This window comes from Miniopterus natalensis, chromosome 3, assembly GCF_054644295.1.
Source record: "Miniopterus natalensis isolate mMinNat1 chromosome 3, mMinNat1.hap1, whole genome shotgun sequence".
Lineage (NCBI taxonomy): Eukaryota > Metazoa > Chordata > Mammalia > Chiroptera > Miniopteridae > Miniopterus > Miniopterus natalensis.
In genome coordinates this window covers 55,610,930-55,620,763 of record NC_142083.1, presented here as the reverse complement: position 1 = coordinate 55,620,763, position 9,834 = coordinate 55,610,930, and the positions used below count along the sequence as shown (strand labels likewise).

At 37.0% G+C, this 9,834-nt stretch overlaps 1 long non-coding RNA gene across 1 annotated transcript; it reads right to left on the bottom strand.

Moving 5' to 3' along the window:
- Positions 1-3,788: 3,788 nt before the first annotated feature.
- Positions 3,789-5,157, bottom strand: LOC107544182 (uncharacterized). The gene is made up of 3 exons (XR_001603879.2): positions 5,068-5,157; positions 4,658-4,788; positions 3,789-3,966 (listed from the first exon to the last, which is right to left on the bottom strand). It is a non-coding gene; the product is annotated as an uncharacterized LOC107544182 (long non-coding RNA).
- Positions 5,158-9,834: the final 4,677 nt, after the last annotated feature.

Below are 9,834 nucleotides of genomic sequence, written 5' to 3'. Positions count from 1 at the left end.
ATGTGGTACATTTATACAGTGGAATACTATGCAGCTGTAAAAAAGAAGGATCTCTTACTCTTTGAGACAGCATGGAGGGACCTGGAGAGTATTATGCTAAGCGGAATAAACCAGTCAGAGAAAGATAAGTATCACACGATCTCACTTATAAGTGGAATCTAAAGAACAAAATTAACTGATGAACAAAATAGATCCAGAGACATGGAATCTTCTAGGAATCTCAGGGGTGGAGGGACAGGAAGAGGTTAACCAAAGAACTTATATGCCTATATACATAACCCACCGACACAGACAATAGTGCGGGGGCCTGGAGGGGCTGCAGGGTAGAGGGGGTCGATAGGGGGGAAGGGGACATCTGTAATACTTTCAACAATAAAGGTACATTTTTTTAAAAAAGAGTAATTTATAGAACACAAACATACACTCTCACAAACCATTACACTCATAAGGAAAAAAAAACATTCTCAATATCTTATGCACATCCCCCCATCCACACCACCATCTTCTCTCTCCCACATAGATTTTAATGAAGTATCATGCAGACACAGTAGATGGCTCATAAATGCTATCTAACTATAAGTCCCATTTAAATGCAATGATTACTCCTGGAAACAAGTATCTTTTCCATACTTTAGTTTTACATAATTTGGCAGAAGAATGGGTTGAGAGAAGTAAAGCTCTTGGAACATAGAAGCATAGCAATTTGCATCTGTATCTATCCATGCATGAAATCATTTTTTTAAATATTTTTCCAAACTTGTTTCATATTTCTGTACAAATAATTTTATAGGGTGAAATTTCATTTGCATATACATTTATACAACTGCAGTAAGCTCTATCACCTTTAATAGGTGGTATGCTTCTTTAATAGGTGGTATGCGTCTTTTACCTCCAATTCCCAATAAATGCTGATTGTTGAACAGAGATATACTTTAGAGCCAATCTATCAAAGTACATATTCATCTCTTGGCATTGCTAATTTATACTCCTGTTTTTAGTCTTTTGTTTGCTTGCTTTTGTTAATATGAACCATCTGGGTCTCTCATCCTGTGTTTTTAAATAAGCTGCCTAATTGTAGGGTTTTTAATTTTTATGTTCTACCCTCAAGCCTGCTGTTGATCATTTTTGTCAAAATTGAATGCCTGCCCTTTAAAAGGCATTTGTGAGTTTTAAACCTATTGGTTTGTGTTATTACAGCAAACCTCGCCCCAGAATGTTTGCTGTTGTACAATAACCACCTGTCCACTGCTGTGTGAAATGAATAACTAAGTCAAAAGCTGCCATTATCTCTTAGTTGTGAAGATCAACTTTAAACATACACATAAACATAAACAAATTTTGCAATTTGCCATTTCACATTTTTCAAGCCACTAGCAAGTAATATTCCAAAGAAAGTTTACAAAGGCAGCCCCTTTCAGGCGGCTTTTTGAAAGGTAGTATTGTTACGTAGGAGTATGATCAGACAATGACAAATTTTGCTAATACATTCAATAAATTTTTTCTCTGGTCATAATTTGCCTTGCCCTCATAGATTCAACACTAAATGGTCCTTTATTTTATTTGACAGAACACAGTGTCATATTATTCAGTGGAAAGAGAACATGCCTTTTTTTCCTAAAAAGAATTGGAGACAGTCTAAATTATATTACCAAAATATGTGGATATGAATACAGAATAAAAATAGATTTTAGAAGAGAAATAAAAAGCTTTCAACAATGAGATTAGGAATTAGTTACAACAAATGTGTATTAAATTTGACCCTAGGTTTATAGGAAGCCAGAGGTAAAGTGCTGTGTGTAAGGGAGCAGGGGAGGGAACTATTGTGCTCTTCGATTCCCACTTAATCATTTAGGAAACACACACCATCATCTTTTTCTTGATAACTGCAAAGCACACAGGGTTTCCAAAAATGAATTTGCAGTTGCGGTTTGGTACTGAAATCCATAACCTAATTTGACCAAATGCTTTAGCCTGGAGAAATAAAGGAAGGAGTACAGTACCCCTCAAAAGTATTCACTGGTCCAACGAAGCCTCCAAGTTCGGAAACTAGTAGTAAGATTAATATTGATGTTAGAAATAGCAAGCAACTAGTATATTGGTTCACATATTGTAAGCACATTATGTATATAATTAAGAATCCTGAAAGGTAGCTTTCTCAAGATGACAGATATTTCAATCTCTATAACTTTTTTAGTATATACTCTAAAGAGTGAAACAAAAAATAATTTAACTATTTGTTTTATTTGTGATGCTCCAACTATTACAAATATAAAAGTGTGTTGCTCTCTTTAAATTAGCTATCTTGGAAGGTGTAAAATGTATACAGTTCTCCAAATATTAATAGGCATTAGTATAGCAATTACCTTTAAAACTAGTTTACAAGGACACAAGCCTTATGCTTTACTAAATGCATGGTATTCCATGGTCATCTTTCTCATTTTATTAAAGAAATATAACAGCTAGTTTGTGAATTTGGAAGCCAGAAGGATCTGAGTTTGAAACCTAAGTTCACCCATTGCTGACACAGGGACGTTGCTTAACTACCTGGCACCTCGGTTCCATATTCTGCACGAGGATAATAACACAAACCTTGAAGACTTTTGTAAAGGTAAAATTATGTATAAACCACTGTTCATAGTCTCTTCTACACAGTTGCTGCTTAAGAAATATTATTTGTCCATAAACAACCTCTCCACCATTACATAAAATACAACAGCAGAAACACTTCTAAGTTTAATTCTGGAGATTATTTACTGATATTTCTAGTGATAATGGAAGTTTTATTTTTTATCATCACTATCAATGAAATTCTATTTTATTTTGTAATTTTTTCTAATTTTCTTGGTCCCTCTCTACTTCAATTTTAGCTTCCTCCAATTACACATAATCTCCATATTTTTGCTTTGACACAATTATTGAAGAGGAGGGGGTGAAAACAAAAGTAAACTAATATGTCTCTTAGTATCCACAAATACAGGCACCCCTAAAAGAAAATGCGGCTGCAAGTAGACCAAATATTTTCAGCAAATCAACATATATTGAAGTTGGGATACTTAATGTAACCTCAAAAATTAACCTTTTAGCTTTATATTAGCATAATTAAATGACTCCCAACAAACATTCTAATCATAACCTTTACCTTCAAAGACCTAGTAAGAGTAAAAAAATAAATGCGGATGTAGGGAATATCTTTGTAACCTTTACTTGGTTTGAAACAGTGTTTTCTGCTCTGAAACATCAAAAAGGCCTCATCAATTTATCTTGCTTTTTACAGCAAAAACATACAGCTCCCATTCTAAAAGTGTCTAAATTAAAAAAAAAAAAAAAAGTTTTGCTATTAAGGTGTTTGCAGAGAAAAGACCACTCTGTGAAAAACATAATGTTAACAGCACATAGTAATGGCGTCAGTCAAGTGGTTCTCGTAGACACTTTTTATTTTAGAGGAAAAGAAAGTGTTTTACATTATCCAGAATAATTTCAACTGTGTTTATGGTCATTTAAATATTTAAAACATAAATCCAGATATAAACTCCTTACATAAATATAAAATTAAAATCATGTGAATTGAATATAATGAAAGCTATCAAAGCAATAAACTTAAATGAATACTAATTTAATGTAAAGTCTGCAGATGCTTTGCTTTACCAGATCCTACATATTTACGATGCCGGCTCCTAGGACAGTTTCTCTGAGGGTCGGTATAACTGCGCAACTGCTTCGCACAATGACTTCATTCTTCCTACCACTTCAGGAGGAGCCTGCTAGCTCGGGCGGGCCGGTGGGCAACTGCACAGAGGAGCCAGAGTGCAGGGAAGTGGTTTGGAGGGGAGACGTCAAGCTGCACACATTCATACATGACATTTCAGACTGGAGATACCGAGTGCGAAGTTGAACACAATTTCATGACAGTTTGTGAGATCATGGGAGGAATGAGCGTAGGGAAGAAGAGGTCCATAGCCAGGGAATCTTGAAAGAAGTGACAATAAAATAATGATCCAAATCCACTAAGAGAAATAAATACCCTGTGTCTGGGTCCCCTGCTTCTCTCGTCGATTGTTTGTGGGTTTACCTGTATCTTTCCTTCACATCAGTAGATTTTAAACTATAGGAAAAGGAATTGAGTCTAGAGAATTGTCTCAGCGGGTGACAATGGGGAAAGGAGGGAAGGAAGGGAAGAGAGTGAGAGGCACTTTAACTTCCCACCATCACTTCAGGTGTGCGGGGCTTCATTTGCTTTAAAATATTAGGGAGCTAAAACGTATTTCACTTAAAGAATCGGTTCTGCTGCTAAAAGAAAAAAAGGAATAATTCTCATGGTATGTCAAGAAACAGAGACAAACTTGAGTTATCTTATATAATACGAAGCGGACCCTAAGGACACGACTACAGAAACCAAGGGCTATCTGGTGCCCAAAAGGATAAAAACCTTATAACATAGTGTAACCTTTGCGTTAGTGTTAACTCTGTTACTTGGTGAGTACATGCTTTCCTAACGTTACTCATGCAACTGGAGGCAGATCTGCGGCCTTTCCTCCTCTCTGCACTTCTGCTTGCCCAGTTTTGCCTCCTCAGAGCGCTGGCTTGTAATCATTGCTCGGGCTTCTAGTTCTATCTCACGCAATCCCTCAGCCCCCGCCTCCCCTTACCCGCTAATTACCTCCTTATTTCTCAGCCAGTCGAGTCAAGGTCAGGTTCTTCAGCAGTGGGTGGGACAGATGGGGCTGACCTGGCAAGGACAGGGTAAAAACCTGCTCCTTACACAGCTGCTTTAGGCACCAAGCTTGACATCTGTAACGTGACAGTGAGCACAATTTACTCAGCATGTTCTTTCAGTGAGAATGAAGATAAAAGTTTCTATTTTAAATAGTACACCAAAGGGCAATTACTCACGGTACAGTATGAGAGGGTAGCTGTGACAATAACTAGTAGTGAAATGTATTAATTTTATCCAAATATTTCCTGATCTCAGTGACGTTTATGTGTGTCATACTGCCCACTATAATTTAAGGAGCAATTTATAAAAATCAATATACTGTGCAGATAACCTCTTAATGAGTTCTGACATACCTTCTACCTCAAGTGGAGGAGATTTAAGGACCTCAGATCATGGTCAGATGGGATCACTAGGCCATACTGAAGTAAACTGAGAAATCACAGCTGCCAAAAAAATAAAGTAGATGCACTGTATGAATTTCACAAAAACACTTCCTATTTATTCCTTTTCATAAGAATGGTTGAAGACAAACAAAAATAAATCAACGTTTCAGCCATGGTAAAAATCAATTTTTAACAAATATAAATGCTCTAGTTTAGAATGGCCAACTGAGGAATCACATGCGGCGCTTCTAACTTAGACTTAATAAACACAAAAACGTCCACCCTCACTGCTTCCCGGGCCTCGAAAAACCTCCTAATCCTGTATACAGCAAAAAATAAGTCCAGAAGAGGGTGAAATTTCTAAATATTTCCACCTCAAAATAAACCAATTTAGGGCAGCGCTTCCTTTAAAATTCTATTTTACAAGAATGGTCATTAAACACTAAGACTGCACAGTTACGGGCGTCAAGTCACATCATAAGACCTCGTCTCAAGCAGGGAGATGACAACCCCATGTCTGATGAAGACTCATTTCTTTTTTCTTTTTTTTTTTTTAAATATATCTTTATTGATTTCAGAGAGAGGAGAGGAGAGGGAGAGAGAGAGAGAGAAACATCAATGATGAGAGAGTCATTGATGGAGCCCACAACCCGGGCATGTGCCCTGACCGGGAATCGAACCCCGATCGCCTGGATCCTAGGTCGATGCTCAACCGCTGAGCCACGCCCGGCCGGGCCAGACTCAGTTACTTCAGTTCATCGTGAACCCCGAGCTAGGCTCAGTGTTGGAAGCATTTTCATTTCATTCTCCTTTCCTAAGGAGTTAGATCATAGTTGACACTGAATTCTGTGCACACAGTCAATAAGAAACTTCTATTTAACATATATGTGTTCAATTCACTCAAAAGATTGACATGTAGAATTTGGCATAATTAGCCAGTAGCCTGAAGAGAGATACAAACAAACGAAAAAGGAAATTCCGAAAGCCTTTGGAGTGTGCTTGGAGGACCCGTTGCCTTGAGGAAGTTCGTGTCATCTTTTGATAAATGATACCATGCAGGCATGATATTGCTGCTGCTATTTTTGTTTTTTAATCATCACCCAAGGATATGCTTATTGATTTTTAGAAAGACAGGAAGGGGGGCGAGAGAGAGAGAGGGAGAGAGAGAGAAACATCAATGTGAGAGAGAAACATTAATCAGTTGCCTCCGTATGCACCCCAACTGGGGATCAAGCCCAGCCCCCAACCTAGGGATGTGTCCTGACCAGGAATCAAAGCAGCAACTTTTTTTCTTTCCCCCCAGCCAGGGCACTGTTATTTTCTTATTAGCACTGCAGTGAAAAACAACAGTATCACTACATTCATTTCATTATACTTGTATAGGTTTAATGTGGTTTTTTAATTAAGCAAAGAAATTATGAATGGGTGTGACCATCCCACCTATGAGGGCAATTTATGTAAATATTTTGCTGGTTTGGGTTCGTTTTAAAAATCAATATTTGGGAACAAATAAAAGAACATACTTGTTGATTACAGAACACACATAACTCACTACCCCCCAAATGTTATTCAAATTGGGACTCTGAAAAGTTTAAGGGTTTAGATGAAATCACAGACTGACCCACTGCAAGTTATTTAAAAGACAATATTCTAGATCTCGAGAATAATTTTACAAGGACAATATCATCAGTTCTTCCCAAAATGTAACTTATGTGCTGTTGCCAGAAACCAAGAATCATTATATCTTAAAGTTGAAAGGAATGTTCCTGGTTTTCATTCTCAACTTCCATATTTTACTGATAGAAAAACATAGCTTTCAAAACTTAAATAATTTTCCCAGTGTCAAATAAATGGTGATGGAGCCTGACTAAAAATTCTTGCGTATTCTTCTGATTAGAACTGAGAATCTCGATAGACTGTTACTAATTCAGGGAGCAAGTTTCAAAGCAAAATGAAAATAAGAAATCATACAAAATTTCTGTAGAGAAAACGGTATCTTGAGAAGTAGGTATAAGGTTAAGTGACAGTAAAAAATGTGTTCCTAATTCCTTCTGCTTTTAAACTTTATGTCATAATTGCTTTATAAGGCTTTAAATTAAAACAGGAAAATAAGAATTCTCCTGTATCAGGTAATGTGGCCTTATTATCACTATCCAAGAATGGCCTTAAGAGTTCATTAGTCCTGCTACCTATATGGTACAAGGAAGTAGAGGTAAAACATTAGTCACAATAACAAAAAAATGAAACAAGAAATCATTATATTTGGCAGAAATTCACCACTTCTCATGTCAGAATCTGCAAACTAGAAGCTTATAGGTGAACTCTGGCTTCAACCTTCATTGTTGGACCCATTAATGGTTTATTTTTATAAATTGAATTATAAACATTAGAAATTTGGAAAAATTCAAAGAAAAACTCAGATTTTCAGATTCTCTTAAAAGTTAAAAAAACTTGACAGCACCAGGATTGCATTTTTCAATGGTTGCAATTCATAGGAGCTAAGTAATTGCCCCTTTAGGTAGATTATACCTTCTTTAAGTACAGCACAGTCCCAGTCACTCCCTATTGTTCACTCAAGTGTTTTAACTGCCTGGACCCTGTAGTCTTAGGAGGTTGTAACCTGATTTGATAATCAGTATCTAATCATTAAACGTACCAGGTCCATTTGTTCAACTCCCTAGAGACATATAATTTGGTTAACAATATCCATCAGTATATTTTCAGTAGCAAATAAAATTAATACCCAACTAGAATTGATGAAAGAATATATTTATTATCTTGCATGTCAAGAAGTTCTGAACTCAGGGTTCTTAGGTTGGCTAATTCCGCAGCTCATGATATCTAAGCAACTAGAATCTCTCAGCTTCCTGCTTTGCCACTCTGACCACACTGCCTTGGTTTCTTTTGGCCACTTTCTCCTCTCATCCCAAGTTGACCAGGTTCACTCCTGGTGCCTCACCAGCCAATAAAGTTCAGAGTGATAAAAAAGAAGGTCTCCTCTTCTGTATCTCCTCTTATTACTGAGGAAACATTTCCCAAAATGTCTTTAGTATAATTCCTCTAACACTTCATTTTCACCTCCTATGGCTGAAAGAAGCACCAACCTCCCCTGAAGCAAACAGCAACTATATTAATCAGGGTTCTCCAGAAAAACAGAACCCTTAGGACATGTATATATATTTATTTAAGGAATTGGCTCACATGATTATGGAGACTGGCAAATCTAAAATCTTCAGGGTGGGTGGGCAAGCCAGAGACTCAGGAAGAACTAATCTGTAGTTGACGTCCAAAGACTGTCTGCTGGAAGAATTCTCCCTAGCTAGGAGGAGGTAGGTCTTCTTTTGTTCTATTTAGGCTTTCAATTGATTGGATAAGGCCCACCCGCATTAGGGAAGGTGATCTGCTTTACTCAAAGTCCATAGATTGAAATATTAATCTCATCCAAAAACACTCTCATAAAAACATCCAGAATAATGTTTGACCACACGTCTGGGCACCATAGCCCAGCCAAGCCAACATAAAATTAACCATTACACTATACAAAACTTTAACAATTAAGGAAGAAAAAGTAGAGATGGAGAAATAGCAATAGGAGGCCAAAGGTGATTTATTTGAAAGACATCAGTTGTTCATTTTGCTGAACTAGAAGCTAGAAGAAGAATAATCACAATGAAAAATAATGCTGCCTTCTTAAATAAAGTTCAGATTAATAAAAACTGGCACTGAAATGAGTCTCCTGATGCAGAGGTAATTTGGGTCATATGCCCAACTGGGAAGCCAAAGGTGACTTCAAAACAGCTCTTTGAATCTCTTTTTATTATATGGAGGCTGATTCATTGCCCATTTCATAAATGTATTCTTACACAATGAAAATTAAATGGCTTACGAATTTCAGCTTTTGCAAGTATCACCAAGAAACAGACTCAGCTTTATGTCCAATCATACCCACTCTAATAGCTGTCTTCTCCTATTAATAGCCTTTAAGAGATGGGATAACAGAGTAATTAAAAGTACAGATTCTGAAACTCAATTGCTTAGAATCAGATTCCAGTTTGCACTTCAGAAATGTGCGGACTTAAGAAAGATATTTAACCTCCCTGTTTTAATTTTTTCATGAAAACAAAAGATTTCTAATAATGTAAAATGAGATAACATGTATGTATGTAGAACAGAGCTTGACAGGTAATAAATATAATGTGGTTTCTGTTTTATTTTATTTTTTGTTTGTTTTCTATTTTATTTTCTTCCTTATAAAATTCCTTATAATACTTTTACTGAATAAATTGTGCTATGCTATTTTTTAAAGCAGCATCAAAATCTTTAATAAAACAATTAGGAGTTCCTCCAGAGATTGTACATTCGTTTTTCTTCAGGTGTAGGGAGACGAGAACTGTCTCAAGATGGAAAAGAAAGAAGACCTAGGGAAGTTAAGTCACTGTCTAGACAGTTGGTAAATGGAGCAAGTGTGTAAGAGGAGGAGGGATGCAGGTAATTTGATGTGGGAGAAGAGAAACTAAAGATTTCTCCTGTATTTATGCATAAGTTATCTCCTGCTGCACAACAATATTAGCACAAGTTTCGTGCTTTTAACAAGACGCTCGCGTTATCTCGCAGTCCAGTGGGCCGGGAGTCCAGGGACAAGTCCACAGGATCTTCTGCTCCAGGGTCTCCCGGGGCTTCGATCCAGGGGCCACCCGGGGCTGCAGTCTTATGTGAGGGTCGAACGGGAAATGATGG